Raw genomic sequence first — 7,354 nt, forward strand, 5'->3', positions numbered from 1 at the left:
ATTAGCCATGTCATTTGCATACTATCCTCAGTTCATGATCCCTCATCTGGAATAGACCTTTGGTTGGCTTTTGTAGAGATAGGGGCAAGACTCGAGGACTGCTCCATACTACCTTGCACCTTTTCAGACGACTTCCCGGTAACTCTGTTTATATAGCCGGCAACATATGTGGGTGGCTCGAGCTACTAACCAGGGGGACAGCTCTGTCCACTGAATTTGGGGTTCTTTAAGCACTGCCAGCTGTTAGGAAAGATTTCGTAATTGTAGGTAATTTTCCTTCCATGTGGCAACCCCTAAACTTTTTGCTGTTGTTTTTCACCTTGTTCTTGACTTTGCCAGAGAAGTGCAGCCTTCTGCCACACTCCTCTGGGCTTTCGCTCCTTTCTTATGGGGAAACTGACATGCCCTTAAGACAGTCAGTACCGGGGAACGCTGTTTCCCGTAGTTTCTTTTATCATGTTGCGGCTTTAGTGCAACATGACACAAGAGGGCACTGTAAGCTAAGTTACAGCTCTCTTGAGTCTCTAGCCTTCTCCAGGCCCTAGATACTCGTTTAGGATTGTATTTGATCGGTGCAAGTGATTCAGGGACGGGAATGGTGGCAGCGATCGTTTCTTTGTATTTTGAGCTCTTTTTGGCGTTCTAAGCGCGTTTTCTGCGCTTCACCCAAAATGGTGGCCTGGCTCCCAAAATGGCCAGACCACGAGGCTCCTTTGTCCTGTCCGCTGACCGTCTTGCTACCTTCACCTTCCCAGGTCGAGCCGACCCGGGGCCTTCCTTATTTGGGCATGTACTTTCCCGTGAAACACGGATGCTTTTGCGGGCTTCTACATGCCTGTTGTGTGCCTCCAGGATGTGGGCTGGGATGTCTGGTCCCAATACACATCCTGGGTGCCAGAGAGTCTAGGGTGGTGTGAATGCCTGGGACCACCGTGGTCCGTGATTGGTCCACGTATGGTGTGAGTGTTGATGAGCGGATCTCCCATTGGGTCCCCTCCCTTTTGGCGCGAAGGGAACCGTGGATAAGAGGGGGCTGGAAACACCACTACCATGTCGATCTCCTGAGTTCTCACGAACGAAGGAATACAGGAGCCAAGTATCCTGCAACCAAGAGGCTGGACCGAGGAATCGCTGGTGACCCGCTGAAGGACTTCTCCTCTGCACTGCTGTCGCCTTGTGAAACCCTTTTCACCTTTGATCGAACCAGAAGGCCTGTACTGGTACTTCGACCCTTTGGAATAGCGGGAACAGCTATTCTCGGCATCTTCACCATCTCCTGCCAGTAAGCCTTCGGAAGCGTCTCTGGGCCATCCAGCTGACTGACCAGCTTACACAGGAGTCTTGCTCTGTAACCACCGCCAGGTTGTGTAGTATTTCGAGTCCTTGTCACTCTCACACGCTTCGTACACTTGGCGTTCCCAGGTCGGAAGTGAGTAGTGTACATTTGGCTCAGATACACACGGCCGCTCCGTTGCCCTGCTGTGGTGACAAAACTGTGCAGGTTTCTTCGATTGGGACGTCTTTTTATTCAACACGACGACGAGGCGTTCCCTGCTCTTCTGAACCTGCCAGCTGCTGAAACTGACGCGGAGAAACCTGGGTCTGCTTGTATCGGGGACCGGTGAGTAGTTTAGCTAGGATCTGGTCACCCTCCTGCAGAAGCCCATTGCTTTTCCCCGCTGTGTAAAACAGCACCCTTTTGCCGTACTCGCGCTCTGCTTCTGCCCACTGTGGAGGTTGCGCTTGAGTCGCGGAACTTGTTCTCCTTCATTTGTGCACTGAACTGAACTGCCTGATTTCTTTAGAAGAGACTCTCCTTTTGCCCGTTGGCACCAGCGTGTGCAGGTACTTTTGAGCACCAGGCTCCACTCTTCGCAGGGCTCGGACTTCCATCTAGTTAGGTGCTTCTGAAGACGAACTGAGTCTAAAGCATTGTATTGCACTGCCTGTTTTCCTTCCCTTGCAGGTGGACTACACATTTCGTGCATATAACGCTTGCGACTGTCGTATTTGTATATATATTGTGTTGATATGGTATGTGTTGGTTTACTATCGTTATATTGTGATTTTCTCGCTACGGTCATTGTTTTAAAGGCCTTAAAATAAATCTGTATATATTTTTTATATAACACCTGTTTGGAGTAGTTTGTAAGTGATCTTGCTTTGTGTGCTCATTGCGGGCTTTCAGTCACCCTCACCCCTCTTGAGACCTAGTCTTGACCGCCGCGATCGCTACCTTGATTGGTCTGGCTCGTCCAGAGGTTACCCTGTTCCAAGTAATTAGGTTGGCCTTCTGAACTTCTGCGCCACCAGGACAGAGTTCAGAAATCTGTCTTAACACCAGCTAATCTAGTTAAGCTAGAAAGAGACATGAGGTCTCTGGAAACCAGTTGTGCCACCTCCCGCTCTGAAAAACCCACGGATATTAAAGCCACGTGACAGACAAGTGGCGGATCGAGAAGTGAGTTACATGCCTACACTTGTGGTAGCATTTCACTACAGTGAGGCTGAATGCCTGGAGAATTCCCTCATGCATGTAGTCAGGGGGAAATGTATGAAGACAGTATTTGCTTTGAATGTCAGGGTAAGCTTTTGCACATTGCGTCTCGATATAAATGTAACAATTAATCAATTCTATGCAGATTTGTGTCAACTTGTGACGTCAAATCTGGCCCTTGCACTGCACCAAGTAGATTCCCCAAAGTATACTGGGTTAGGACTCATTGTTACTTTTGGGCCCTCTGATCATCAATGTGGAGATTCTGAAAGTCATAGATCAGGGATTCAAGCAGTTCACAAATACTTCATCCAAACACAGACCCTGCAAGTTCCTGGTCCTATGGCCTTAAATACTAATAAATGCCAATATGCACAACTTTGAAAACATTCTGGGCACCAGACCACTATTGCCAGTGGCATTCATTATCTGCACAGACCAATCCGTGTTCTGTCCACATGATCTTCTGTCCTAAAGGTATATAGGCTGTTTGGCATCATGTTACAGATCGAGTCCATATGGAGTGTAGAGGCAGCAACACTCAATGCATAAGAAGCCCGGGTGTTCCATTCAGTCATTAAGATGCTATATTGGGCTTCCGTCTCCACTCTCTATCATGTGTTAAATGATTATATTCCACATCCATCGCTAGTGCGCTCTAATCGTTCCATATTGCTAGCCTACCCTCTCGTAAGAGACACCAGAAAGTGGGGTGCCTTCTCTCCATTTTGGTTCACACTATCAATTGAACCCCTGGGGATCCTGATAAGAACCAAACATGGCATGAGAGGCCTCAGGCTTCATGGTGAAGCAGACATTCGTTCTCCATGTCCATGCAATATATTAATGTTTATCCCGATATCAATAGGGAGCGATTATTTCCGAAGTCGCTACCTTTGGTGAATATTCTGGTCACCGAGTAAACTGGTCCAACTCTGAATTATTTCCCATGACAACCTTGACTAGGCAATTGCAATGCTGACATGTATTCAGGTGGCTGATTCACATATCTCGCAAACGTCTGGGACTATTCTTGGAAACAGTGGACAGTCATTTGAGCAAATGCACTGTATCCCTATTTCCCTGTTTGACAGAACAGCAATATTATAAATGATAGTCCTCAGCAACTTCTTGTACTATTTTCACACTCCCTTTTGACCTGGAAACCCACTCTCTGGTGATCTTCAGATGCCGATGGTTGAATCTCTTTAAGATCTAAGCAGGTCTGGCTAAAATGGAGTGTGCATTCCCAACCATACACTCAAGGAGTGCTTAGCGCCCCAACTGCGATCCCTGCTCTTTGGTGCTGCAAGCCCAGTTTTCAGAAGATGTAACTGTGCACTCAAACTAAATGGTGATAAAGAGGAGAGGGCATCAATCCCAAAGGCTTCTATTTGTTCCAAAATGCTGTGTCTGTCAACCACTTCTTGAGTGTTTGTGTATTTTTCCAACAGTCATAAACCAATGTTGCGTGACACTGTCCCCATTAATACTGCAGTTGCTCTCCAATTAATATAAAGCATTAGGTGTCCTAATAGTACTTTGATGTTCATCATGCCTTGGTGGTGTCATCTATATATATTAATTCAGATTGATATGTCAAAACATATCTAATTTTATGTATTTCACCGATTTTTCAGAATGCCAGACACATGAAGACTTCAACATGCTTTCCTTTATTGTTCCATGGAACCTGAGACTGTGGGGTGATTTTGTTCTGGAACCCCTTAATGTGTATATAACTCAGGAGACAGTAGAACATAGTGAGTGATAGGATTATTTCATCAAAAATGTAGGTCATTTGCCACTCCAACCCCAAATGCCAGCATAGCAGCAATTTTTCCCTCTGATTTGGTTAACACTGTTTTAATAATGGATAGCTCTTCAAAATGAGAACACATAATACATGTATTATGTGTGCAATAATGTGTATTCAACCACGTATAGAGAAATAATTCATGTGGTGTAATGGCTGGTTATTGTTGGCGTTAACCAGTCGAGCATGCCCCTTGACTCATGCAGCAATGTAATGATCAAACGAAGAGCTGCCCGGGTAAACAGGCTGCACGTCTTTCGGTCCATTGTCGCATAGTTGCGGCAGTCCTTCTGCTGACTATCATTGGTACAAGGAATTGTTAAGACAGCAGGCAGGTGCTTTCTGGTAAAGACACTTGTGTCATTGACACAATGTAGAAACGCACCGCCTGATTCTGGTACTGGCACGTGTTCTTCATTGCCAATGCCATGTGTGTGAAACATTAATAGAACCACTATCTGCTGTTTCTGCATCTGGGTACTTTGGTTCAAACAAGAAAGCCCCCACACCAGCCACCATGGAGGCTTTCTTTAAGCAGTGGGAGTAGGACAAAAACATATTGAACTATATGTACAGTAGCAACAAGCCTGCAAGCTAAGCCACCAATGGAACACGCATAATCCAGCATTCACCCCAATTGAGACACATCAAGGGCTACAATACTCTTTCACCCTATGCTCAGCCTCATGCTGCATGAACTCATCCAAGATGGCAACATCGTGGCTCTTCTGCAAGGTGGATTTTACAGCAAGTTCCCAGTTGCGTAACACAAGATCTGGGGGCCCCCCTGCGAGCCATGCTGACGCCCCTCCCCCCAACTCGGCAAAAAAATACATGTGGCGCCACACCCTGGGCCGGCCCAGATTACCACGCTTGCGCAATACGCACAAACGTGCTGCTGAAGGGGTGTGCCGCACACTGCACTAGGGGAAAGATATAAATATGTGTTTTAATGCAATATACACCACACTTTCTGAGAAAAATTGGCTAAAAAGCCACAGTATTTGCTATTGTTTTGTACGGTAACACCAATCCAATACATGCAAGTCACCAACAGTGCACAGGAACGTTAATGCTTTGCTATTAAAAATGCATGCCACAATGAAAACATATCTAACTGGCTGCACAATGTAGACCAGAGTAGACATGTAATAACATTACCGTAAAGCATGCCAGGCCACATTTAGACATACCTAGACTGGTTGCACCAAAATGCCAGTCGAAGCAATAACACTCATCAAGAAGAGAGCACACATTCAAGCCTGCGTCTCGGTGGCCTCTGACAACACGGCTGAACTCTTTAAAATCTGCAAGGAACTGGTCAATCCTGTTGCGGTCTCTACCTCTCCTGTTCCCTCAACAGGCCCTCCGTACGACTTTAGCCTCTCGCTTCACCGCTAAAACTCAGGACGTCCTGTCCACTATATCCTCTTCCTCTCCCTCTTCCTCTCTCAGCCCCCCTTTGGCCATCTCTCCCTCGCCTCCTCCTTTCTCCTATTTCTCTCTAACACCTGACAAGCTTTCTAGACAAGTCCCATCTATGGAAGTATCATCGAAACAGATGCTCGCCCGCTCCTCCAGAACCATCAAGGACCATATTGACACCCTTTCTCCAGCCTTGGCTGATATCTGTAATCATTATTTTCCCACTTGAACTTCCCCTCTCCTAAACTCTTGGAAAAGCTGTCCATCTCCCAGCTTACTCTCCATACTGAATCTGTTGGTTATCTCCATTACCCTCAGTCTGGTTTAAGAGCTGCCAGAGGCACGGAAACTGCTCTCCTGAACACCTGTGAAGATCTAATCTCTAACGTGGATACCCACATTCCTTCTGTCCTCATTCTCCTTGAACTTTCCTCTGCTTTCGACACGGTCAACCACGCCATCCTGATCATGTGAGAACCTGGGCATCATGGATCAGGCCTTGGAGTGGCTGACCTCCTTCCTCTTGGACCAACCCTCCAAGGTCCAATTTGGTCCCTTTCTCTCTGCCACCTCTCTCTACCTGTGGCGTTCCCCAGGGCTCTATCCTCTCACCCTGGTTTTTCAACCTCTACTTGTCCCCTTTGGCCGACCTGATCTCTACCTTCTCCTCTAACTTTCAGTGTTATGCGGATGACACTTAGCTTTCCTTCAGGCTCCCCTCAGCCCTATGGGTTCCTTCCTTCTCAAGCCCTATGGGTTAGATGCTTCTCCAGGCAGAGAGTGCGGGGTAGATCTCCCTCCTCTCTCGCTCATTCCTGGTGTCATATTAAACTCCACTCTCTCTTTCTCTCCTCACTTCTCGGACATCATCAAGAAGTCCCACTACCAGCTGCACCTCCTGAAAGGGACTCTTCCTTTCTCACTTTCCCCCAGAAACTCACTGTCTCCAGATCCCTGGTTCTCTCTAGGCTGGACTACTGCAACAGCCACTTTCTGAATCTGCCTTCCTCTACTCTCCACCCTCTGCAACTAATCCAGAACAGGACTGCAAGACTTATCATTGGCGTCAAGCCCAAGGACCGTATCTCTCCAGCCATGAAATATCTCCACTGGCTCCCGGTGGCTGCAAGGATCAAGTTCAAGACCCTTTGCATTGTTCACAAGGCTTTCTGGGGCTGGGATCTGCACTACATCCAACACTCTCTTCCAAAATACCTTCCTTCTCAAGCCCTATGGGTTAGATGCTTCTCCAGGCAGAGAGTGGGGGGTAGATCTCCCTCCTCTGCAGGTGCCTCCCCCTGGAATGGATTCCCTGCCCCTCCTAAACTTGAGCCAGACCACCTGAAGTTCCGGAAGCAGCTCAAAATGTTCCTCTTCTCCTCTCCCTCCTCTCCTGACCTACCTGTCTGCTGTAGCAACTGGTTGCTTGGCTACTCTCAGTCTCACTGAGTCCAGGCTTTTTCTTGATCAGTCACCCTTGCACTGCCTCTGGGCCTACCACGCAGTTACGTGCTGTAACCGTAACCCTACAGCCCCTTGTTCTCCTTGTACTACCCAGAGCCGTGCTGCCCTGGCTGCACTTATTCAGAGCATTGCTGCCCTGTTGTCCCTTCCCC

Source organism: Ambystoma mexicanum, chromosome 6p (genome assembly GCF_040938575.1).
Source record: "Ambystoma mexicanum isolate Mex_15411 chromosome 6p, UKY_AmexF1_1, whole genome shotgun sequence".
Classification (NCBI taxonomy): domain Eukaryota; kingdom Metazoa; phylum Chordata; class Amphibia; order Caudata; family Ambystomatidae; genus Ambystoma; species Ambystoma mexicanum.